At 43.7% G+C, this 25,935-nt stretch overlaps 1 protein-coding gene across 8 annotated transcripts in view; it reads right to left on the bottom strand.

Annotated features, from left to right (window-relative positions):
- Positions 1–25,935, bottom strand: part of MAST2 (microtubule associated serine/threonine kinase 2) — a 424,890-nt gene that overhangs the window by 254,210 nt on the left and 144,745 nt on the right. The window lies entirely within an intron of this gene.

Genomic DNA, 25,935 nt, shown 5'->3' with positions numbered 1-25,935 from the left:
TAAAGCTTTTTTTCAAGAAAATTCCAGCAGGAACTAATTTGCATATTAGGCCACATCCCCTGATATCACCATTGTTTGCAAGGGGCTTTTTTGCATTAAAAGTCCAGCAGGAACTCATTTGCATACTAGACCACTCCCCCTGACACCATGCCAGCCGGAACTGCATTCCTGTGCATTCCTGCTTTAAAAAAAGCCCTGAGTGTTCCAGTTTGGTGTAGCGGTTAAGTGTGCAGACTCTTATCTGAGATTCCCCACTCCTCCACTTGTACCTGCTGGAATGGCCTTGGGTTAGCCACAGCTAACGCAGGAGTTGTCCTTGAAAGGGCAGCTGCTGTGAGAGCCCTCTCTCTCCCCACCCACCTCACAGGGTGTCTGTTGTGGGGGAAGGAGATAAAAGAGATTCTAAGCCACTCAAGGACGCTGATTCAGAGAGAAGGGCGGGGCATAAATCTGCAGTGGTCTTCTTTTAAATGCCTTCATTGGAAATAATGAAGGATAGGGGCACCTTCTTTTGGGGCTCATAGAATTGGACCCCTAGAGACACCGGATGCTATACTGCAAATTTGGTGCCTCTACCTAAAAAAACAGGCCCCCCCCAGACAGTGTTCCCTCTAAGCTGTTAGCGTGAGGTAGCTCACAGATTTTTAGCCTCCAGCTCACACATTTTTGTCTTAGCGCAGGAAGGATGTCCTCAGATCACACTAATTTATGCAGTAGCTCACAACTTTAATGCCAGTAGCTCACAACACATCTTAATACACTTAAACACATCTTACCGCATGTTAAGGCAACTGCTGACATATGCTCTGCTTAAGATGTGTTTAAGTGCATTTTTGTAATTAATTTTCTCTGTATATTATTGTGTATTAATTTTTTGTTATGTGTTAAGTTCCTGTATGAAATATTCACGGCCAGTGGAAGTGGTAAATGAAACACAAATTAAACCTAGGAATCGTGTAGCCACACTGGTTGAATAGAGGATTGTTACCTCAGGATTTATTCAAGTTATCTTCAGTACAGCCTGCGTCTACCAGCAAGAGAGATTTGAAGACAGCAGGAGTTAGTACCTATTATTTTCAGCATCCAGGATTGGATCTCATTTGAAATACCATTTGATTTAGTGGACTTTGAACTCATATTGAAGGATATAAATTTTGTAGTGTGACTGTTAAGGATTACAATGAGCAATGCATAAGAAAAAAAGGTGCAGAGCATGTTTATTCTATGCACCTAAGTTACACAGTGGTTTTGTATATTTCACTAATCTTTACACTGTGGTTTCCAATTTTGTCTACCCACCTTGGGATTGGCAACTCTAGAAGGCAACATAAGAGAGCAGTCATTATTTTTCAAATACGATCTCTGTTCACAAAATACTGGAATAGCCTATTTGATGCTCAGGGCAGATAGTATTCTAACACCCTCCTTTTTTTAAATATTATTTTACCATTTAAGGAGATAACAGAATTGAAAGGCATAAAAGGGAAAACAGAGAGCATACACCAACAACTGCTAAACACATTTTGAGGACAATGCTTATGAAAATATAAAACATGAAAAGAAGCTTAACAAGTCACAATGTAGTAAAAACAATCTATAATTCCACATCATAGATTTCCACTATTTCCTGTCTATAGGGCTAATTAAAACAAGATATAAGCAAGGAACTAAAGAAAAAGAAAGAAGGAAAAAGCATTCTTCCACTTAGTTACAAATGCTAGTCATGCCGCAGCTAGCACATATCTAAACAGCTCATATTCTGATCTGTTTATATTAGGTGATAAAATTCCTAATGACATAGACAGAGATTTCATGGGAAATTTTAAGTTCAAAATTTTCTGAATTTTAGCATGTATTTCTTTCTAAATCTTCCTGATCTTTTTACAGGATCACCACATATGGCAGAAGGTACTGTCTGTCTCTTTATATTTCCAGAACTTTCCTTTATAATTTTTATCCATCTTCTCAATATCTTTCATTGTAATGTAACTGTAACGGTAGTCCCCTGTGCAAGCACCAGTTGTTTCCAACTCTGGAGTGACGTTGCATCACGTTTTCATGACAGACTTTTTTACGGGGTGGTTTGCCATTGCCTTCCCCAGTCATCTACACTTTCCCCCCAGCAAGCTGGGTACTCATTTTACTGACCTCGGAAGGATGGAAGGCTGAGTTAACCTTGAGCCAGCTACCTGAACCCAGCTTCCACCAGGATCGAACTCAGGTCATGAGGTGAACTTGGACTGCAATACTGCAGTTTATAACTCTGCGCCACCGAGTTCCTCCATATAATATACCAATGGTAAAGCATCTTGTACTGGTTTTCTCTAAGTGCTTGACTTGCTGTAAACTTTATATCTTTCATCTATAAGCGTTCCCATCGCTGACATGAAATTTCTTCATCGAAAGTTTGCATCCATTTCACCGTACATCTCTTAACTTGTTCCAGTTTTGTATCATATTCAAGTAAAAGATTAGAAATGAGATGAGATGCTCTTTTTTATTTAGTATTATTTTTTCAAATTTCATTAAGTCCCTTAATTTATTGCTTCTTTCCCCCTTCTTCATTAATTGTCTGCCAGGATTTAATTTCATCTAGATATGTCAGATTTCGTTCTTGCAGGTTTGTCATAGTATGCATTTTTTGGTGACATTACAGGTGAAATTGGTGGGCTAATTCTTGTTTTTAAAGACTGCCAGATTTTCAATAGGCTGTCTCCAGGGCTTAATCTAACAAGTGGCCATCTAATCTAGCTAGAGAAAGACCTCATTGTACCATACTCTCATCTCTTTTTATGACTTCAGAGGGGGAAAACTAGATCCCTCAGACAGCTGGCCTTGCTCCTCCATTTAGACAGGGGATGATCTACTGCAATCACAATCACACATCTAACCTAATTTTAGATGCCAACAGCCACCATGGGCCCCGGGACAAAGATTCCATTGGAGCCCCTCCATATGATCCTGATCCAAACCAAATATCATAACAAAATGAACAAATCACTTGGCTCGCTATTGCCATTAACCTATAGTAATGAAAGATTAGGCCTGTCTGTTCATGTTTGCTTGTTTACTTCATTTATATCGCATTTTTGGCCCCAATGGGGACCCAAAGTAACTTACATAATTCTCTTCTTCTCCGTTTTATCCTGTGGGGTAGATTAGGCTGAGAGTGTGTGATTGGCCTAAGGCCACTCAACAAGCTTCCATGGTAGAATGGGGATTTGAACCCTGAGTTTCCCAGATGCTAGTCTGACACTTTAACCACTACACCACACCGGCTGGCATAACTCCTTGGCAGGCATAACTCATCAGAGAAGCCACCAGCTTCGGGACGATTGTGTTCCATGGCCAACACTGAAAAAGGCATGGGAAAATCCAGACCCAGGTGAGACAAACCACCACCAACACAACATGCTTTTTACAACTATGCTATATACAACTGAGCCTAAGGGTCTCCATGGCAAGCATAACTCAAAAAATAATGCTGCATGTTTGAAAACTGGCTACTAACCCCAGAATGATGATGGACATTACAGTTGCAAAAATGAAGGGAACTGGAACACCTTGAACCAGGTTATCTTCACAATAGGCAACATTAACCATCTTCAAGTGCTGTCATATAGGATGGTTTGGAGTTGTTTTCTATGACCCCAGAAGGTCAGACAAGATCCAATGGGATGAAATTAAATCAGAACAACTTTTGACTAAACATCAGGAAGAACTTCCTGAGAGTTAAAGTGGTTCCTCAGTAGAACTGGTTTCCTCGGGAGGTGGAAGACTCACCTTTGGAGGTTTTTAAACAAGAGGTTTTTAAACAAGATGACCATCTGACAGCAATGGTGATTCTGTGAATTTTGGCAGATCATGAGGAGGAGGGCAGGATGGGTTGTGTCAGTGCTTAGTTTTCATGGCCCTTTCTTACACAACCAGGGAATGCTGTTCACCACTCTGGAGTCAGGCAGCAATTATTCTCCAGGCCAGTTTGGCCAGGGGTCCTGGAGGATTTTGTGGGAGGGGGGTTGCCATCTTCTGGGCATAGAGTAGGTTCACTGGGTGTGTTCTATGATTCGATGTAATAAAAGAGCTTTTAAGCAACTTGCCATGTGTTTCTAATGCTCAGATCCCCAACCCACCATGGAAGGTTGCCAGGTGACACGCTCTCAGCCAGACTTACCTCCCAAGGCTGTTCTGGGATAAAATGGAGGACAGAGGAAACAACGCAGCTTTGAGTTCCCACTGAGGAGAAAAAATGGGTATGGTATTTGTTATAAATCCAATTCTTTTTTTTAACTAGTAATTGTTTATACTTAGAAACATACAAACAATACAAACAGAGAAAAAAATAAGATAGAAATACCACAGTGCAGCATTTTCATGTAAACAATCGTATTTTGTGGACAAAACCATAAATATTAATAAATAAATAAATAATAAATAATAAAGAGAGAGAGAGAGATAGCCTGGGGTATCAAACCCATTTGTTATGAGGGCCGGATCTGACATAATGTTACCTTGTTGGGCCAGGCCATGTTGGGCTGGGCCATGTTTAAGATTAGATAGCAGAGATATAAACTTTATAAAGGACACAGTCAAACACAATTAAAGATTTTTTTTTAAAAAACCCCTTAAAATATGCTTAAAACATTAGCACTCATTGGGATTTCTTTGTATTTCTCCCATGGGATCCAGGGAACTGGGCAAAGGAAGCTCTGACTCTTTCCTTCCTTCCCCAGGGGACCAGGAGGGGGGGGAACCTCAGCCAATAGAAGGAAGAGAGGCTTGGCTCAGTAGCTCTCCTGTACAATTGAGAGTCTGGCAAAGCAAGCTCCGCCTCCTCCCCTTTGTCCCTAAGGGAGGAGCCTCAGCCAATAGAGAAGATAGAGGCTTTGCTCTATAGCTCCTGTGTTATTGAGCAAGCCTTGCAAAGCAAGCCTTTTATGCAGAAGGAAGCAAGAGAGAGAGAGAGAAGGAAGCAGATGACAGCCAGTTGCTCAGGGGCCTGATAGGAACCCTCTGGGGGCCTGACTTGGCCTCTGGACTGCATGTTTGACACCCCTGAGATAGACCACATTCATAATTATAAATTCTTATATTTTTAAAATTACATCATTTCTCATATAGCAAAGTAGTTTTACAAAGGCCTATCAGATCTTCCACCAGCACAATGATTAACAGTCCAGTGTCTGAATTGAGAGTTGTAACTTCTATTCCTAGGTGGTGGCGGCTACAAGCATAGACAGCTTCAAGAGGGGAATGGATAAGCATATGGAGCAGAGTTCTATCAGTGGCTATTAGCCACAGCTTATTGTTGGAACTCTCTGTCTGGGGCAGTGATGCTCTGTATTCTTCTGTTTGGGGGGAGGGGCACAGTGGAAAGGCTTCTAGCCCCACTGGTGGACTTCTTGATGGCGCTTGGGGTTTTGGGGTTTTTGCCACTGTGGAATTTACTGATTGCAGCCAGAATCACCTAAACACAGAACTGGAAGAAGGCTATCTCAGAAAGACTGATTAAAATTCAGGATCTTGTCAGAGAGTGGATTTGATAAATGGTTTCTATTCTCTCTAACTCAAAACTGTTTATGAATTATAAAGGCAGCTGCTGCTATTTCAGCTTCTGTGGCTCTTATCTCTGGCCTTGGCACTGAAAGACCTAGACAAGGCTTAGTTGCTGATTTATACTGGCACTTTCCTATTAGTTGCCATAATTACTCCTACTATATTCCATGAGGATATTATTTGCGGAGGTTAGTTATATTTTGAAACTTAAACCTCATTAAATGGCGGCAAAGAGGCCCAGAGACACGGACGCTGACGATGACGAGCTGGGAGCCTCACAAGCAGACGAAAATTAAGGATTTTTTCCCCTCCAAGATAAAGCAAGCTGGACATTCTGTGGAATATAATGTTAAGATAACAAACCGCTTTTCTCCTCTTGTGGAGGACTCGGATTCCCCGGAGGAGGAGGGGGAGTGTGGCTTTCCTTCTCGGCTTTCTCCTCGGCTGGAGGGGAGGGCGTTGGCTGTGGATGATGCTGGGGTGTGGAAGCCTCCTAGCCAGCAACTGTTGGGAGAGGCTGAGCCCCCACTCATAAGCTGCAGTATATTGGATTTAATTGCAAGAACTCTTGACTGTGTTTTTAAGGGAGTGGCGGAGATTATAACCCAACTCAAAGCTCTCACAACAACGATTACAGGGCTGTCTCTCTAAGAACATAACAGTCAACACCTGTCTACTAACTCGGCAACTACTCAAATTTACAGCAGCTCACGGAGGTCTCGGCAGTCTAAGTTACAGAGAGAGAGTGGTGGGAGCCAGCAGCAACTGACTCTACAGCCACGCAAAATTGGCCTGATGATATGTAAATACAGGGGATCATACCCAAGCTGGGGAAGAAAATACATGGCCAAGAGACGTCTCAGTGAACTCTTGGGGATTAATACGGCTGCAATTGATCTCGCTTCAAAAGAGCTGCTTAACCATCAGAATCAAACGCAGAAAGTCATACTTTCCTTCTTTTCCACCAGGATCCCTTCCCTGCTCCACAAGGAAAAAATGAACTTGAGTACAAGAGGAGTTTTTCCGGTCCATGTATCCAAAGATAATATAGTACGGGACCTATATTCCCTGAGACCCCGTGACAGTTCTCACTTAAAAACCAGAACTGAGATAAGGGATTTTGCCAGCTCTTCTAATTCAGGCCAAAGGAACTCATCAGAGCCAGTTTGGTGTAGTGGTTAAGTGTGCGGACTCTTATCTGGGAGAACCGGGTTTGATTCCCCACTCCTCCACTTGCACCTGCTAGAATGGCCTTGGGTCAGCCATAGCTCTGGCAGAGGTTGTCCTTGAAAGGGCAGCTGCTGTGAGAGCCCTCTCCAGCCCCACCCACCTCACAGGGTGTCTGTTGTGGGGGAGGAAGGTAAAGGAGATTGTGAGCCGCTCTGAGACTCTTCGGAGTGGAGGGCGGGATATAAATCCAATATCTTCTTCTTCATCATCTACTGGCGTACAAGCCATAGGCAAGCAACCTGTGAATGAGCATTCTGATATGAAAATGGAGACTGAGGGCCCTTTATTGGGACAGCCCATGGAGGACATCATCACTCTAACTAGCTTGGAAGGTCTGGAAACCTGTTGTGAAGAAGAAGAAAATGGCTGGCTCAAGAACGCCGAGGAAAAAACACTGCTCCAGAACTTTGCATTTCTCCCAGAGAGGGATCAAACTGCCATACCCTCTAGACTGGGTGGGGTATATAAAAGGCTGGAAGAAGTCCACCAAGCACACTGGGGGAAAGAGGAGCTGGACAGGCTTGAGCGCTCAAGGAACAGAAGCTTAGAAGAGCTTCTTCAGAAGTCTATACCTGTCCCCCCAATTGTTACGATGGCCAAAATGGAAGTAATGCCCCAAATGCAGCTAGAAGTAGGGCCTGGTAAACTATTAGAGGCCCTGCAGAGTAGTGATTTGCTGGCTCGGGATGATTATATTCCGCCCCAACATCAAATTAAACCTGATCCTGTATTTGGGGAGCATTTTAACCATTTTTTAGAGGAGCATAAGATTGGCGAAATTGGCCCTCTCCCTGTTGGCCCAGCTGAGGGTTCCAACTTAGTTTCAGCTTATACACATAGGAATGGGTCAATATTAGCTGATGCAAAGGAACTGGATAAAATAGAGAAGTTAGACTGACAATTTGCAACCCAGAGTGAGGATTTTATAAAGTGTATTTCTTGGAATGTGACAGGTTGGTTTAATAAAACCCATGACCCCATGTTTTTGCAATATATAAGGGGGCATGATATAATTTTTATACAAGAGTCCTGGCTAACATCCAAACTGATGCTAAATGGGTTTATCTCTTACTCACTTAATGCTCTTTCTCCCCCGGCTAAAGGTCGACCTAGTGGGGGTTTGGTTTGTTTGGTTTCAACTGCTTTGATTTGTGAGGTGATATCACTGCCTTCGTTGACCTGCATAGCCATGGCTTGCCTTTTCAAATTTAAGGAACGGATTATTTTGGCAGTCAATGTTTATATCCCACCCTATTCATCTCCTTATTGTGGTAAGAATTGTTGGACTGGTTTGGAAAACTATATATGTGACCTTGAAGCCAATTATCCCAGTGCACAACTGATTTTACTAGGTGATTTTAATGCTCGAATAGGCATGGGGTCTAATGGTGAATTTTATAATGGTAGGAGGCACTCGAAAGACTCTGTTGTAAACAGACATGGCCTGATTCTCAATCGTTTGATAGATAAATTGGGCCTTCTGGTTGCAAATGGTAACCTTGAAGGCGACAAATATGGTGAATTTACTTATTTTAGCCGTATGGGGGCCAGCATGATTGATTATTTATTAATTTCCCCATCTCTCTGTTGTAAGTTAGTGTACTTCGAAGTTGGATCACTCCCAGAGAGCGACCACCAACCTCTTATATTTTTTATTTCGGCTCGGGACCCAATATGTGCCCCTGAGGTTATGTCTCCGGATATTGAGATTACGACAAATATACGCTTGAGATCGTCAGATGCACTCCAAAATGAATTACATCAAGTGCTTTATAGCGACCCACTCCTGGAAACCAAAAGAAAAATCTTGGATTCAGAAGATTGTGAGGCTATCTTGTCACTTTATGAAGAATTAACTGAGTCCTTAAAACCCTTCTTAGTAAAGAAAGGCAAACCATCAGTTGGTAGGCAACATATTAACAATGGATGGTTTGACAGAGAATGAGCTGATATGAAAAAACAGCTTAGGCGTGCTGTCAGAATTCATAAGCAAAAGGAGGTAACTTTTTTTCCAAAATCCTTCTTTGAGCTTCGTAGTAGCTACAAGTCTCTAATCAGGGGGAAAAAAATAAAATCAATAAGAGAATCTTGGCAAGAACTTGCCTTGGCTCTAAATCAGAGAGATATGTCAAAGTTTTAGAGACTTCTAGCATCTATAGAAGGGAGGGTTCAATGTGAGTCAGATTCTTATATCTCCAAACGCCAGTGGGAGTACCACTTTTTTAATTTATTCAATGACCAACCCTATGAGAATATAGTAATAAATTATGTATCCTCCTCCCTGACAACTAGTTTGCCTGAGTGGCCACCTGTAACTGAGTGAAATAAAATTTCTTATCTCCTCTATGAGGAGTAATAAAGCTCCAGGTGAAAATTTTATCCCACCAGATATGTTCAAGGCCTTTCAACCTTGGTGGGTGCCTGTATTAGCCACTCTTTTTACTGCTATCGACAGGATGGGAAGATTCCCTAGGGAATGGTCTTCTTCCATTGTGGTCCCAATTTATAAGAAGGATGACCGCTCTAACCCTGCTAATTATAGGCCAATAAGCTTGCTAGATGTTGCCAGAAAATTGTATGCTAGACATCTTCTATTTAAATTGGAATCGAGGGTCCTTGAGAATGAACTGTTAGCACCACACCAAGCAGGTTTTACTCCAGACCACTGCCTATTACTTAATCATCTGGTCAATAAATATACAAATATATACCCTTTTAAAAAACTATTTGTGGCATTTGTTGACCTCAAAGCAGCATTTGATTCGATCTCAAGACCCCATTTATGGGCAAAGTTAAGTAAACTGCACATTGACCCAAGGCTGTTTGCACGGATAATAGGCCTCTATTCCGATACAAGTATGAAGATTCGTCTTGGCCCACACGGCCAATTGTCCAGCCCAGTTAAAACAACAAAAGGGGTTCGTCAAGGGTGTATTTTGGCTCCACTTCTTTTTAACTTATACCTGAATGATATAGTGGATTCTCTTGCAGGTCCCCACTTTTTCCCAGTCAAAGTTGGTGAGAAATTTATTTCTATCCTGTTATATGCAGATGACACCCTGTTAATTTCTCATACCCAAATTGGCCTGAGAAGACTGTTGAGACGCTTTAGTCAATACTGCAAGGATAATCTATTGCATGTAAATTATGACAAAACTAAGATTATGGTATTTGCCCGCAGACCTAAATACTATAACTGGAGGATGGATGGGAAACCACTCGAACAGGTTCCCTTGTTTAAATACTTAGGTGTCATATTCCATCAGTCACGCTCTTGGGCCGCTCATATAGACCATGCTAAGCATAATATTGAAAAAGCTGCAGTGGGACTACTGCGATTTTATAGAAGAAGAGGTGGTTGCCTTATACGCCCAACTGTTGAAATTTACCAAAGAAAATCATTACCGCAGCTGCAATATGGGGCACCAGTATGGGCCTCTGGAAATCTCCACTCTCTAGAAGTCTCCCAAAATAAATTTACATGTAGGCTTCTTGCGGTTCCCCCTTCAACACCTTCACCAATGACTAGACTGGAGCTATCCCTCCCTCATGTAAGAACTTTAGTCTATAAAATGGCTATCAACTTCTGGCTGAAGATTATTTTCCATATGGCATCGGAACTGTTAATTTTGGCATATGGGGAAATGAAGGATAGGTCGTGGCGCATTTTTATTTTGGAAATAGTGGCTAAGCTTGGGTTTTCAGTTGATTCCCTGGGCTCCCTTGGGTTTGATATGGCTAAATCCTTGGTTAAGCAAAGGCTGATAGATCAATCTATTCAAGCCGACAGGGGAATTATAGGCGAACTGAAAACATCTGTGATTTATAGCCAACTGTCCAGTTCGCCTCTGTTACCTTCTCCATATTTTGCAAATTTAACGAACTTTAAGCACTGGAAAGCTTTCACGAGGGCTCGCTTTGATTTACTGCCACTACTGGCCAACGAAGGGTGGTTTAGGCAGATTCCTTATCAGGAAAGAGTTTGCACTTGTGACCTAACATCCATTGAGGACCTCTATCATGCCATGTTTTATTGTCCTGATTTTAAGACTGAACGGAATAGGTTTCTGGGTTGTATTTTGTCTTCTCTTTTTGGTAAGTCAAATCAGGAGAAATTAGTCTTCTTGTTGTCTGACAGAGATAGACACATCACTCTTCAAGTTGCAAGATTCATGACTGGCATTATGGAAAAGAAAATGAAGACTGTGCCACACTAATTGCTTATTAGTATCACTCTGGGTTGTTTACTAGTGTAGTACTGGTTAAATTTTTTTCTGATGTTTTAAATTTTATATCTGGTTTTTAAAATTGGGTTTTTGTGTATCTTATTGTATTAAGGCACGAGGTATTCTATTTCCTTTTTCTCCTTGTTCCTTTTGTTTTATTGTTGAATCTGGTTGTTGGATGCTATGGCAGTATGTGCTAATGCAAATAAAATTGACTGACTGACTTCTATTCCACATGTATAACCACTAAAACAGATTAATGTTCCACTATCATGCAAGCAAAGGATGGAGGAGGGGAAAGTATCCTTTTACTACTTTGTTAGATCACGGGGAAATATTAACTCTTTCCTCTCTTCTGTTCATAATATTAACAAAGGTCTATTACAGGGGTATCGAACTCATATGTCATGAAGGCCAGATCTGACATAAATGAGACCTTGTTGGCTGGGTCATGCTGTGTTGGGCCACATGTGTACCTATTTAAGATTAGGGAGCAGAGATATAAACTTTATAAAGAACATAGACAAACACAACTAAAGTTATTTTAAAACAAAAAACTTAAAACATGCTTAAAAGTTTAGCACTCGATCTTAAAGGTGCTTTCTCTGTATTTCCCCTGTGGGATCCAGGGAACTGGGCAAAGGAAACTCTGGCTCTTTCCTTCCTTCCCCAGGAGACCAGGAGGGGGAGGAGCCTCAGCCAATAAAGGGAAGAAAGGCTTGGCTCAGTAGCTCTGCTTGCAATTAAGAATCTGACAAAGCAAGCTCAGCCCCCCCCCTTCTCCAAGGGAGGAGCCTCAGCCAATGGAGAAAACAGGCTTTGCTCTGTAGCTCCTGTGTGATTGAGCAAGCCTGGCAAAGCAAGCTGTTATGCAGAAGGAAGAAAGCGAGGGAGAAGGAAGCAGATGGCAGCCAGTTGCTCGGGAGCCTTGATAGGAGCCCTCAGGGGGGCCTGATTCAGCCCCCAGGCTGCATGTTTGACACTCCTGGTCTATTACTATACTACTCTAAAGTACATTACTTGCCAAGCAGAATAAAAATGAGAAGCAAAAATAAAAGGAGTGGGAGCGACACAGAAAAATTAGGTGAAGGGAGACTGGAATTAATTAGAAATGTGTGGAAAAGAGAGAGAGAAATAAAGAGAGGGACAGGTTGTTTTATTTTGCCGCAACCGCTTAGCAATATCCGGCTGAGCTAGGTGCAAGGAAAGAGAGAGAGAAGGCTAGATTAGTGGAGAAATTATCTACAAACTGGCAATTACTGTAACAGTTCTCAGCATCCAGGCTTAGTTGTTGGGCTTAGTAAAACTTGGAGAAAGGGAAGTGCAGCTGATCCTAGCATGCTTTGCTATGCTGAGACTTCCCTGCACCCCTAGTGGCTGCAACCATAACTACATTTTAAAAATAAAAATACATTCCACTGGAAGTAACAGTGGACGTCACTTGTTACCGGCCTCCCCTCTTCATTCCATCCCAGTGCTATAAGATCTACTGGACCTGGACAATAGGCCACATCTGTGAGACAGAACCTGTCATTTTAGTCTATTATCATTCTGTAGCTTTAGATGTTATATATTTAAATTGGTCTTTTATTGTTTTTATTGTTGATTGTTTTTATGATGTAACCCGTCCTGAGCCTGTCTTACGGGAAGGGTGGGCTAAAAATCGAATAAAAATAAAAAATAAAATAAAAAATTATGCTGGCTTTGAGGGCTCCCTTCAAAGGTCTTCCTCAAGCTCTGCCTGGGGCATACTGCTCCCCCCCCCGCATTCCTCCCCCCTTGGTATGCCACTGTCAATTTCCATGCCATGACTTCTCATTACCTTTCATCTCTGATTTCATTGCACACCCCACTTTTATTGTGTTCTTCAGGTATTCCTCTACTTGCTAAGTCTAGCTTTTTTCTCATCAGTTAGTCATACTCTTCCTTTTGCGTTAAGTTCACTCCACTAATGGAATTTTTATTGTTGAAACAGAATAAAAGACAGGATTCTGGCAGTTTTAGAAACTATTTTAAGAAGCACCAGTGTTTCTGTGATATTCTCATGCTCTTAGACTACTATACAAACGCTACCAAAACAACTTCTAAAAATGTGATGGTTGTGTAGAATGTGGAAGGAAAAGTACAGCAGAAAGCACAGTAATGCCTACATGACATTCTTAATGCTACGATTATCACTTGGGGTAAAAAATCAGATTCAATTTGAACATTATGTCCAATATTTACAGACTAGCATAAACAACTTTCACTGGGCAGATTTGCAGATATATTTATATTTGTAAATATAACACCTCTATCAGCTTGAACATTTCCATGTCACCTGTAAGGAGCTTCACACAGTAAGGAACTTAATGGAAATTATTTAAGCAGCCCCTACGTGTCTGGTGTGATATTTAAAACAGTTGCCTGTTACAGACAGTAGATTACTAGAGTAGATTCAGCCCTGGAATTCTCCACTGAGATCTGCACTAGTCTTAGAAACTGCCCTCAGTTTTTCACAAAGAATCCATAACAGTTTATTAGCAAGCAAAAGCAAGGCTCTCTGATGCTGGTGTTAATATTCACAAGTTCTTGCAGTTTGATTTATAATAAATATGTTCCAAACCCTCCTTCCTCTCTCCCTGACAGCTGGCATGAAAGATGATCATGTATTAACAACAGTAAACATAAAAGTTTTCTGAATCAGCTTAGAGTTACCCCTATTTTAGAAAATGTTTTGGCCAACCAAGAGTGACAAAAATAGCACTGCATCACCTGGCACTGAGCAATTACTCCTAAAGTTTAAGCAAATGAAATCTGAAATGAAGCAAAAACAAAGACTGGAAATTACTATTTACTGTGACAAACAAAACGACAGCCAAAAACAAAGACTGGAAATTACTATTTACTGTGACAAACAAAACTACAGCCAGGTCTCAAATTCAGTGAGAGCTCACAGGAGCACAGCTCCTGAACCTGCGAGTTCCACCTCCTCCTTCTGAGAGTTCCACCTCCTTGTCCATTGAATAGTATGTGCAGCTGCATAATAATCCCTGGATAAGCTCCACCACCTATTTTTCTGCAAAACAACCCCTACAAAATAGCCGCCATGGGTAGAGAACACATACACACACAGGAAGTCCAAGTGCATGGAGCCAAAATATTTTTTTTAAAATACAATGGGAAAGAATAAGAGAGAATAAAGGCATCACAATGGTGGCTGCTGAACCATTATTTTAATCTGCCAACCAATCAGTTCTCCAATGGCCAATCAGAAGTCCTGCTGAGCAGAAGCCCCACCTGGTCCCAGTCACTTTGTAGAAACAATTGGTAGGATCCAGGAGAAGTGTCAGCAAATGCCATGATACCTGCCATGTATTTTAAGAAAGTGGGTGGGGCCTGGTAGGACTTTTGCCCAGCAGGGCTTCTGACTGACCACTGATTGGCTGTGCAGATTTTTTTTTTAAATGCTTCTTTGGCAGTAGTTGCCACCACAGCACAAGGATCTTTGAACATTAACTGTATGTATGCAAGAAAAAGACAGGTTGCTTACCTGTAACTGTGCATTCATACTCATGGGATATAGCGCCTGCACAGATCCCCCGAATCGGTACCTAAAAAGCCCAGAATTTTTTCGCGCTCAGCACCAATGAGCATGCGCAGGCGTCCCAGTACGCATGCTCACCAGAGTCAGCACGAGGATCCCGCCAGTTCCTTCTTGACCGCTGGAAGCCCCTAACATAGGGAGACCATCAGCAGTGGGGAAGGAGGGCGGGTAGTGTTAATGCACAGATGATCACTCGAAAATCTACAGTTACAGGTAAGCAACCTGTCTATCTTCTTCGTGGTCTCTGTGCTTCACACTCATCAGAGATTAGCAAGCCAGACATACCTGGAGGTGGGAAGACGCCGGTCAACCAGAAAAGAAAGCTTGCAGCACCACAGCTCCCAGATGAGTCCTCTGCTGAGCATGCACATCCAGAGCATAATGCTTCATGAAGGCATGAGGAGAGGACCAAGTGGCGGCCTTACAAAGATCTGCCAAGGAAACACCCATCAGGAATGCCACCGACGTCGCCATCACTCTAGTAGAGTGTCCACGAATGGGTCCAGGCAACGGCTTCTTGGTCAGCAAGTAGCACAGTTTAATAGTCTCAGTAAGCCACCTTGAAAGCCGCTGAGACGAAATTCTTAAACGCAGCTGCGGAGCAGCATACGAAACAAAAAGATGCTGGTCCTGCCGAAAAGTCTTAGAACAATTCAAATAAAAAAGCAGCGCGTGTTTGACATCTAAAGCGTGCCACCGATGTTCCTCGTCTGAGGAAGGAGTAGGAGTAAAATGTGGGTAACCAAACCTCCAACTTAAGGTGAAATTGGGAAACCACCTTAGGTAAAAACGAAACATCAGGAGCCAATGACACTCCAGACTCATGAAAAACTAAATAAGGGTGATCACAATGCATCGTCATGAGCTTCCTTACACGGCATGCTGACGTGATTGCCACCAAAAATGCAGTCTTCCAGGATAGAAGCTGTATGGAACAGGTTGCCATTGGCTCAAAGGGACACCAAGCCAACCTGTCCAACACTAACGGCAGGTTGTGGAGGTGATCTAGATGGAGAATGCACTCTGACCAATCCTTTCAGGAAATGCTTTGAATGAGGGTGAGCAAAAACGAAATGCCCCTCAACAGGCTCATGGTATGATGATATTGCTAATAAATAAACTTTAACAGAAGAAAAGGAAAGTCCAGCATCCACCAAGGACAACAGAAAGTCAAAAATTACCGATAACCCCACCCATTGGGGTGAGATTGCAGGGTCAGCCAAAAACTGAAGATACTTCCACCACTTCCTGTCATAGGAAGTATAGGTAGACAACTTCCTAATATTTAGGAAGATGTGTTGGACTCTGCTGGAGAACTCACAAGGTCGATGAATCACGCCATCAGCTTCAGGTGAGGCACGTTGTGATGGAACACGTGACTGTCCTGGGCTAACAGAAGGTCCGGTTCCTCCAGAAACTGATTTAAAAAAAACCTCGCTAGTTGAAGCAAGATCGGGAACCAGTTCTGCCGAGGCCACCATGGTGCCACTAGGATGCAGCGCGGCCTTTCTCTTGCAATTTTGTTGACCACTCTTGTCAGCAGCGGCAGAGGCGGAAACAGGTATAGGAACCAGTCATTCCACGGGAACATCAGGCCGTCTCCCAAGGATTCTGGATCCATGGCCCCCCTGGAACAGAACAAAGGACACTTCCAATTGCTGGCTGTAGCAAACACATCCACCTGAGGATACCCCCAGAGCTGAAACACAGGTTGAAGGAAGCGCCACTGTATCTCCCACTCGTGCGGAGATGCTGCTCCTCTGCTCAATGAGTCCGCCTGCAGATTAAGCACCCCTGGAAGGTGTGCAGCCTTTAAATAGATACCGTGCTCCAGGCACTCCATCCACAGTTCTAGTGCTAGAGCACAAAGCCTTCGAGAGACTGTCCCGCCCTGCCTGTTGACATAACAAAGGGCTGTAGTATTGTCCGTCAACAGGGTCACCGCCTTCCCCGCCACCATGGGATGGAAAGACCAAAGGGCAAAATTAATTGCCAACAGTTCCAGATAGTTTATGTGGCAATGAGTCAATTGCAGAGGCCAAGGGCCCCCCACACACAGAGTCCATGTGAGCACCCCAGCCCCACAAAGACGCATCTGTGGTAATCGTTACTGTTGTTACAGGTAAGTGGAAGGGAGCTCCCTGACAGATGTTATCTCTGAATTTCCACCATTGCAGGGACCGGAGGATTGAGGGTGGAATTGTGAACCTCTTCCAAGGTGAGTCCCGTAAAGGCCGAAACTGTCTGAGAAACCAGAGTTGAAGTCCTCTCATGAACAGTTTCGCGAACAGAAGCACACTGGTAGTCACCGCCATCAGCCCCAGCATCCACTGTAGCTGCTGTGCCATGTCCCATTTCCAACTCTGGAAAAGATGTACAAGATTGATAATGTCCATCGCTCTCTGCTGAGGCAGAAAAGCACGGTGAAAGCTTGTGCCCAGCAAGGCTGAACTGTCCATGATGGTGTAAGATGAGACTTTGTCATGTTGACCTGCAGACCTAAAGTGTGAAGAAGATGAAGAGTAGTTGTGATATGGCCGGATAGACATTCTTCCGACTCCGCCACAAGGAGTCAGTTGTCTATATATGGAAAGACGACTATACCTTGAAGCCGGGGATGTCTTGGTGAACATTCTTGGTGCAGAGCACCATCATCTTGGTCATCATCTTGGTGAACATTCTTGGTGCAGAGCACAGGCCAAATGGGAGGGCTTTGTACTGGAAGTGGTTGAAACCTATTGCAAAACGAAGGAAATGCCTTTATGCTGGGTGGATGCTGACGTGGAAGTAGGCATCCTTGAGATCCAATGTTGCCATCCAATCCCCTTGGTTGATAAGAGGAAGGATTGTTTGCAGAGTGGACGTTCTGAATTTCTGGTACATGATAAACTTGTTCAGATTCCAAAGGTCCATAATTGGTCTCAATCCCCTATCCCGTTTGGGAACCAGGAAATAGCGAGAATAGAAACACACACACCGTTCTGGCCTCTACTGGGACCGGTTCTATGGCTTGTTTCTGCAGAGGTGGGGAAGGGGATGTGGTGACAATCACTGACTGAGTCGGAACCTGAACGAAGTCTATCCTTTATCCTTCTGCTATGATGGAAAGAGCCCACTTGTCTGTGGAAATGGACTTCCAAGCCGGCAGGTATTGACAAAGGTGGATGACTGATGAAGGAGGGGGCGGCAATGCGTGCTATCGAAAAGTCAAAGGGCCTGCTTTTGTGGGCGAGCACCCTTAGATTTGCCAGTGGTTTGTGCTGAAACAAACCTGTTTTTATTGTTTCCCCTATAGGGAGACCTACTCTCTGGTTGGGAAGAGCGAGGTCTCCACAGCTGGCCGGGAGAAAATTTTTGGTAGTGCCTCTTGGGTCAAGATTTATGCCACTGCTTAGGCTTACCTGCCCTAGAGGAGGCCGGGACATCCAGGTTTCTTGGGGTCTTTATACTTTTGTCCATCTCTTGGAGGACACTGTCAGTGATTAAACTAAAAAGACCTTCACCTTCGAAAGGCAGGTCTTCAACAAAGGCCCTGGTGTCAGGCTGAAGAGCTGTGGATCTTAGCCAAGAGTGACGGCGTAGGGAGACAGCAGAAGTGATAGTTCTTGTCGATACATCCATCATGTGCTTTGCTGCAGCCAGTTGTTGCTTGGACACAGCAAAGCCCTCCTTTTGCAGCTTCCTAAACGAAGATCTCTTTTCCTCGCCCAGGGAGGACAAAAGGAGTGTGAGCTGCTCCCAAATGGAGTATTGGTAGCGGGCCATGCAAGCGGTATAATTGGAGACCTTCACTCCCAATGGTCCTGCTGAATAAAATTTCCTTCCCACATGATCCAACTTCTTGCCCTCTTTGTCAGGTGGGGAAGAATGAGTCTTGCGCGCCTTGGATGATGAGGAGACCACCACCGAGTTGGGCTTGGGGTGGGAGAACAAAAACTCAGCACCAGCCTCCTGGATCCGATACATGTAGTCCAGTCTCCAGGAAGAAACAGGTGTAGATGCCAGTTTCGCCCAAGTCTCCTTCGCCGCCTGCAGGATAACTTTTGTCACAGGCAGGGCCACAGCCATCGATGTGTCCCTCTGCATAATATCGAAGACCGTGTCATCGACAACTGGCTGCGGTTGAACCACTGTGAGGGAGAGGGAGTGTGCCATCCGCTTCACCAGGTCCCCATAAGACTTCAGATCTTCCGATGGAGATATGGGAAGAACCTCAGCAATATGTGACTTTGGTGAAGGTTCCACTGCTCTGTCAGGGTCATCGGTACTGACCTCGGAGTCCGATGACGAGGAGTCTCTTCTCACAGAGTGCTCTGAGAGTATTGGAGTCAAAGCTCGCTCGGGTGACCAAAGAGATACCGGCGACCGCACCTGAACTTCCTCCACCTTCTCTTTGCATCTCTCAGGAGGGATCGACACCGATGCCGAAGCTCGCTGCCTTGAGTGATGGGAAACTCTCGAGAGATGAGAGGCTTCCGACCGCTGATCCCATTCGGGGACGTCATGTGGAGGGTACCACTGGTATGGCGGGTATGAGTAACCATAAGAGCAAGGCAACTGACGTTGATCCCACGGCGGAAGTGGCAGGAAACATCAAACCATAGCAGCTGGTTCCAGCTCTCTCCGTCCCATAGTTGGTGCGAGAGGTGCCAGGGGTTGGTTCGGTACCGAAGCCTCGATCTCCAATATTGAATCACTGTCGCTCCGACAACGCAATCTCAATCTCGATGAGTGGGTGTGCTGGGCCAGGTCTATCTCCTGCTCCGATCCCAAAAGGCGGAGCGGCTGCAAAGCTCCACTTCTCGACACCGAAGGACTCCTTGGACATGGAGACACCAGGATCTTCCAGGGTGGAGCAGCTTGCGTTGTTGGCAAAACATCCCGAGAAGGAGCGCAGGAAAGTCTGTTCTTAGGGAGGGACAATGAGATCCCCGAATCATCCCAACGTTTCTTGGCCGGAGTCACCATTAACCCTTCAGAGGGGCGTTTTGTGGGTCGGCTTCGCTCAGTCAGCATATGGGTTTGTATCGATGACGATGGATCGACCGATGTAACCGTCAGAACTGGGGTGGCTTCCCCCATCGATACCGACAGGCCCGCTGCCATTTTTGGCGGACGAAGAGCTGATTCCACAAGTGCTGCCGATAGCCTTGCCGCTCGGTTTTTTCGGGTTTGCTTTGAGAAGCTCAAGCAGTGCAGGCATGAATTGACACGATGTCCCTTGTCCAGGCACAATAAGCAGAGGGAGTGACCGTCAGGAGGTGCAATTTTGTTACCACACTTGCAGCAAAGTTTAAAAAAAAACCAACGCCTTTCCATAGGCACTGGAACCCACACAGAACGATTTCTGAGGGAATGGGGGGAAAATAAAGCCCCGAGGGGCAAAGTCCAACCACAACAGTCTTTTTTTTTCAAACAACAATAACTACCTATAATTATCTATAACTGTTTAACTACTAACTAAGAAAACAACAAACGGGCTATAAGAAAATCCAAAGGATTACAGTACCGACCGGAGCAAACGAAAGGAGATCCTCTCAGTGAGGCGGTCTAAAAGGAACTGGTGGGATCCTCGTGCTGGCTCCGGTGAGCATGCGTACTGGGATGCCTGCGCATGCTCATTGGTACCGAGCGCAAAAAAATCCCGGGCTTTTTAAGTACCGATTCGGGGGATCGGCGCAGGCGCTATATCCCATGAGTGTGAAGCACAGAGACCACGAAGAAGATCCTTTTAAACAATACATTCATTTTTAAAGACACCTTGTTAAACAGAACTTCTGCCAGAAATGTTGAAGAGTTACTATTCAAGTTATGCATGGCCTTATTCCTGATGCTGCCTTCGGTGCCAGCCATTTTGTGCTTGTGCCCTCCACCCCATGTCCAAATTCCAAAAGAGCCCACAGGCTCAAAAAGGTTCGGGACGGCTGTGCTACAGGGGAAAACTTTCTGAAAGTTAACAATCATGGTCATTTTTACATCAATTGTTTCAGATAATAATTACCTGTTAATGAGTCTGAGCTATAAAATATTCATCTCCGAGCTAATCTAACTTCTCTAAAGTTGGAACTTTTTACCAGATACTATGAAAAGACCTGAAATCAGGCAAGCAAACAGCTGCTTGTTTGCACAGAAAGGCTGACTGCTGAAACAAAAGGAAAGAAGAAACCTATGTAAACAGCTTTGGAAGAAAAAATTAATACAATGCATTTCATGGACTTATTAATAGATAATGTAATTCTCTATCAAGCCAAGAAAACTGAAACCTCATTCAAATTATCTAAGAACATAAGAGAAGCCATGTTGGATCAGGCCAACGGCCCATCCAGTCCAACACTCTGTGTCACACAGTGGCAAAAAAATTTATATATACACACACACTGTGGCTAATAGCCACTGATGGACCTGTGCTCCATATTTTTATCTAAACCCCTCTTGAAGGTGGCTATACTTGTGGCCGCCACCACCTCCTGTGGCAGTGTACTTCCTTTTATCCGTTTTAACCTGTCTGCTCATCGAATGCCCACGAGTTCTTGTATTGTGAGAAAGGGAGAAAAGTACTTCTTTCTCCACTTTCTCCATCCCATGCATTATCTTGTAAACCTCTATCATGTCACTCCGCAGTTGACGTTTGTCCAAGCTAAAGAGTCCCAAGCGTTTCAACCTTTCTTCATAGGGAAAGTGCTCCAGCCCTTTAATCATTCTAGTTGCCCATTGGACTTTCTCCAATGCTATAATATCCTTTTTGAGGTGCGGCGACCAGAATTGCACACAGTACTCCAAATGAGACCGCATCATCGATTTATACAGGGGCATTATGATACTGCCTGATTTGTTTTCAATCTCACTTCGACTGGTTTTCCACCGCTTAAAGGGAGTCCTTCTTACCTTTTACAGCTTCCATTACTTTGTTTGTTAACCATGCAGGCCTTTTCTTATGCCTGTTTGTGCCTTTCCTAACTTGTGGTATGTATTTTATCTGAGCTTCTAGGATTATAGTTTTAAATAGTGTCCAAGCTTCCCCAAGGGTTTTGACCGTATGTACCTTTCCTTTCAGTTTCCTCCTCACATGCCTCCTCATCTCAGTGTATTTACCCCTTTTAAAGTTAAACGTGGTTGTGGCGGTCTTTTTGGACAACTCCCTATTTATACAAACGGTGAAATCAATAACATTATGGTCACTGCTCCCAAGTCACTTTTACATCTCTCACCAGGTCTTGGGCATTACTTAGGACCAAATCCAGGATCGCCTCACCCCTGGTAGGTTCTGAGACCATCTGCTCCATAGCACAGTCATTGAGAGCATAAAGAAACGCAATCTCTTTCTCTCGACCAGAACACATATTGACCTACTCAATCTGCGAGTAGTTAAAATCACCTATTATGGCACAGTTTTTACGTTTAGCCGCTATCTTTAAGCCTTCCATCATATAATAATCGTCCTCTCTCTTTTGATTTGGTGGGTGATAACAAACTCCCATAGTTAAATTTCCTTTTTGGCCCTCTATTTTCAACCCAAAGCATTTCTAAAAGTGAATCTAATTCTCTTACCTCAGTCTTACTGGACCGTATATCCTCTCTGACATACAGAGCCACCCCACCTCCAACCCTTCCCTCCCTATCCTTCCGATATAGCTTATATCCAGGAATCACCGTGTCCCACTGATTCTCCTCATTCCACCAAGTTTCTGAAATGCCCACAATGTCTATGTTTTCTCCCAACACTAAACATTCCAATTCACCAATTTTACTTCGAACACTTCTAGCATTTGCATACAAACATCTATAATTTCCCAGGCAAACTAGGCCCGCCACCTTCCTCCTGCCGCCTCGAGACTCTGGCAGACAGTCCATACTGTTTGTCACCATCACAGTGGACAACTCTGGTCCGTTACCCGGTAAAGAAATAGCAGCTAACCCTTCATCTCTTTGAGACGAGTCCTCCCGAACCAGAGACATTTCATCTCCTGTCGGCTTTCCCCCAAGATTTAGTTTAAAAACTGCTCTGCCACCTTTTTGATTTTAAGCGCCAGCAGCCTGGTTCCATCCGGGGACAAGTGGAGACCGTCTCTCTTGTACAGCTCCCGCTTGTTCCAGAAAGCTTCCCAGTGCCTAACAAACTTAAACCCTTCCTCCTTACACCATCGTCTCATCCACACATTGAGACTTCTAATTTGTGCCTGTCTCTCCTGCCCTGCACGTGGAACAGGTAGCACTTCTGAGAAGGCTACCTTGGAGGTCCTGGCCTTAAGTCTCCCACCTAGCAGCCTAAATTTTTCCTCCAGGACCTCACGACTGCATTTCCCCACATCGTTGGTGCCAACATGCACCACGACCACAGGCTCCTCCCCAGCACTGTCTATCAGCCTATCTACTACATGCGTAATGTCCACTACCTTCGCACCAGGCAGGCAAGTCACCATATGGTCAGTACGCGGTTTCGCCACCCAGCTGTCTACTTGCCTAAGGATCAAATCACCAACTACCAAAAAAACCCCTCTCCCCCTGCCCAGGGATGGTTCCTTGGGGCGAAAGGATTTCCGCTCACCAACCGAAGAAGAGGTCCCTTCTGAGGGCGCATTCCCCTTATCCTCAGCACGGTGCCCTGTTCCCTCTCGACCCTCACGCTCTCTGGCAGCAACGAGGCTGCCACGTTCAGAGCGGGGCTCATCTAATACACCCCCGAGAGTCTTCCCCAAGTGCCTAACTGACCGTCTCTGCTTCTCCAGGGCAGTCACCTCGGCCTCAAGGGTACGAACTCGTTCCCTGAGGACCAGGAGCTCCTTGCATCGAGCACACACCCAAGACTTCTGTCCTTTGGGCAGATAGTCATGCATGTGACACTCAGTACAAAACACTGGAAAGCCCCCAACCCCCTGTGGGTGTTAAACAGAGAGCAGCAGTGCCAGAAAATAACTTGACAGGATGAATTTTTGTTTAAAGTCAGCAACAAGAGTGACTGACTGGTATCCATGTTAATAAAATGTCAACAAGAATGAATGGATAAGACAGTATCAAGAAGTGAAAGCAACAAGTGACTCAGCAATTTACAAATGTCACAAACCTAAGGGGTTCCTTCAAAACTGGTCTTCTAAACAAAAGAAAGAGCCCTGTGGTGCAGAGTGTTAAAGCTACAGTACTGCAGTCCTAAGGTCTGCTCACGACCTGAGTTCGGCAGTAGCTAGGTTTTCAGGTAGCCGGCTTGAGGTTGACTCAGCCTTCCATCCTTCCGAGGTCGGTAAAATGAGTACCCAGCTTGCTGGGGGGAAAGTGTAGATGACTAGGGAAGGCAATGGCCAACCACCCAGTAAAAAGTCTGCCATGAAAACGTGAAAGCAACGTCACCCCAGAGTCGGAAACGACTGGAGCTTGCACAGGAGACCTTTCCTTTTCCTTAAACAAAAGTACATAACTAAGTATCAATTATTTTATACTAACTTAAGAAACCCAGATAATTCAAGAACCATAATCAAGCAGAATCTATCATGGTAGTACTGAAATAGAAACCTGCACCGGTGCTGCAACACAAGAGGCCTCCTGCCATGAGACCCACTAACCTACCTCTGAAATCTCAGCCATATGAATATATCTCCTTTTTTGATACAATGCTATATTTTGGCGGGGGGGCAGGGGAGTTAGAAATATTTGTGCCACCACTTTCTTATCAGAAATATTTTTACTTGTTAACAACAAACAGTCCCAACTAATGCTACAAAATTGTCACACCGTGTTTTTGATTGATGTCCCTATTCTTTCCGATCAAACACTACAGATGTTTAAGTTTTACAATACATGCCAAGAGCAAGAACTGATTTTTCTAGATTATTTCAATCATAATTTATGGACTAAAAGCAGCTTGGACTAAAGAAAGCCGTACAGTCAGCACAGATGTCTCCAGTTAAGAGAACATTCTATTTACTTTAACACTTTGGTAGTATAGACAGAACTCTCCCAATTAACATGCCTCCACACAGAACATTATTTTTATTATTTTCATATATTTTCCATATTGTTCTCTGAACTAGCACAATACAAGCTACAGCTATCCGTTTGAAATTGCACCCCCTCCCAGCTGCACTGCTCACCACTAACAAAGAGCCCTATGGCACCTAAAACACTAACAAATATATCCTGAGCACTCTTCTTCAAAACCATGAATACCCTAAAAGTAATTCAAATTCCCTTCTGGGTCTTGTAGAACAGCAGACTACTAATCAGAGTACACTCCAAAAGGGAACATGCATCATTTCCTCCCAAAGGCTTCTCTTATGAAAATACCTGATCTTTAGATAAAATACAGATTATTTTAAATTACTGATCTAATTAATCATGCAGTATAGGATTGCATGGTAGGAGACAAGTTTCAGTTGTGTAGTTCAAGGTGATAAATTCCTGCTAGTAGTTATAGACATATTCCATAAGGTAGGGCTATGATGTAGGAGGGTCATATTATCTCGCCCGGCAAAGGATAGTCAGTGAGTCACTATCCTCAATATCTGCTTCCAATTTTATGCAACACAAAATCTAGGAATTTTCCTGCACTGGCTTCAAAAAAGTAGATTTTCAGTGAATATCTATTCTGATGCAGGGTGTGATCTCTCTAATGTTATGTTGTATAAGTTTGTTCCAATTATTATTCTCTACACATACATAGCAACAGTCTAATTAAACAGCAGTAGAAATAAATGTTCAATATACACAATCAGCCAAAGGCTAGATTCATTCAAACTAGCAAATTATGCTAGTTATTATGCTACATATTTCAATGGCTTTTACTCACAAGCACAGTAAAGCAAAATTCAAGTCCAACAGCAACTTAAAAGCCTATACCCTGGAAAACTATATTGGTCTTTAAAGTGCTCTTATACTTTTGTTCTACTACTACACACACAGCTACTTGCCTGAAACTATGTAGAGGTTGGACGAATTCATCTAAGAGCTCTAATATGCAGTTTATCTCCTATGGGATCCAGTCAAAGACAGACTCAACTGTCTTAATTCTCAAAAGATATACAGCCTTTATCTTTCTTGGCAGCAGAAGGGGTGGTAGGCAACATGGTGCATCTATGTTCCAGCCTTTTTTTTCTCATTTCTGCACTTATATTCTTGACTGGAACAGGGTTATTAAATTACAAAGTAACGCAACTAGGGACTGTTGAGTTCTTGTCAAAATGACAAGAAAACAGTGCTCACAACATTCTCTTACAGTTTTGGCAGGCAAAAACTGGAAAGTAACACTTTGAGTAAACAAACACAACTAATCAAATTTAAGGAGCCCATGTGAAACCAAGTATTGTTACTAGAGTGTTCCAATAAACTTGTGAGGAATCACAATTTCAA

Source organism: Heteronotia binoei, chromosome 2, assembly GCF_032191835.1.
Source record: "Heteronotia binoei isolate CCM8104 ecotype False Entrance Well chromosome 2, APGP_CSIRO_Hbin_v1, whole genome shotgun sequence".
NCBI classification, from domain to species: domain Eukaryota; kingdom Metazoa; phylum Chordata; class Lepidosauria; order Squamata; family Gekkonidae; genus Heteronotia; species Heteronotia binoei.
Note: the sequence above shows the minus strand (reverse complement) of the source record. Positions and strands in the feature narration are given on the sequence as shown.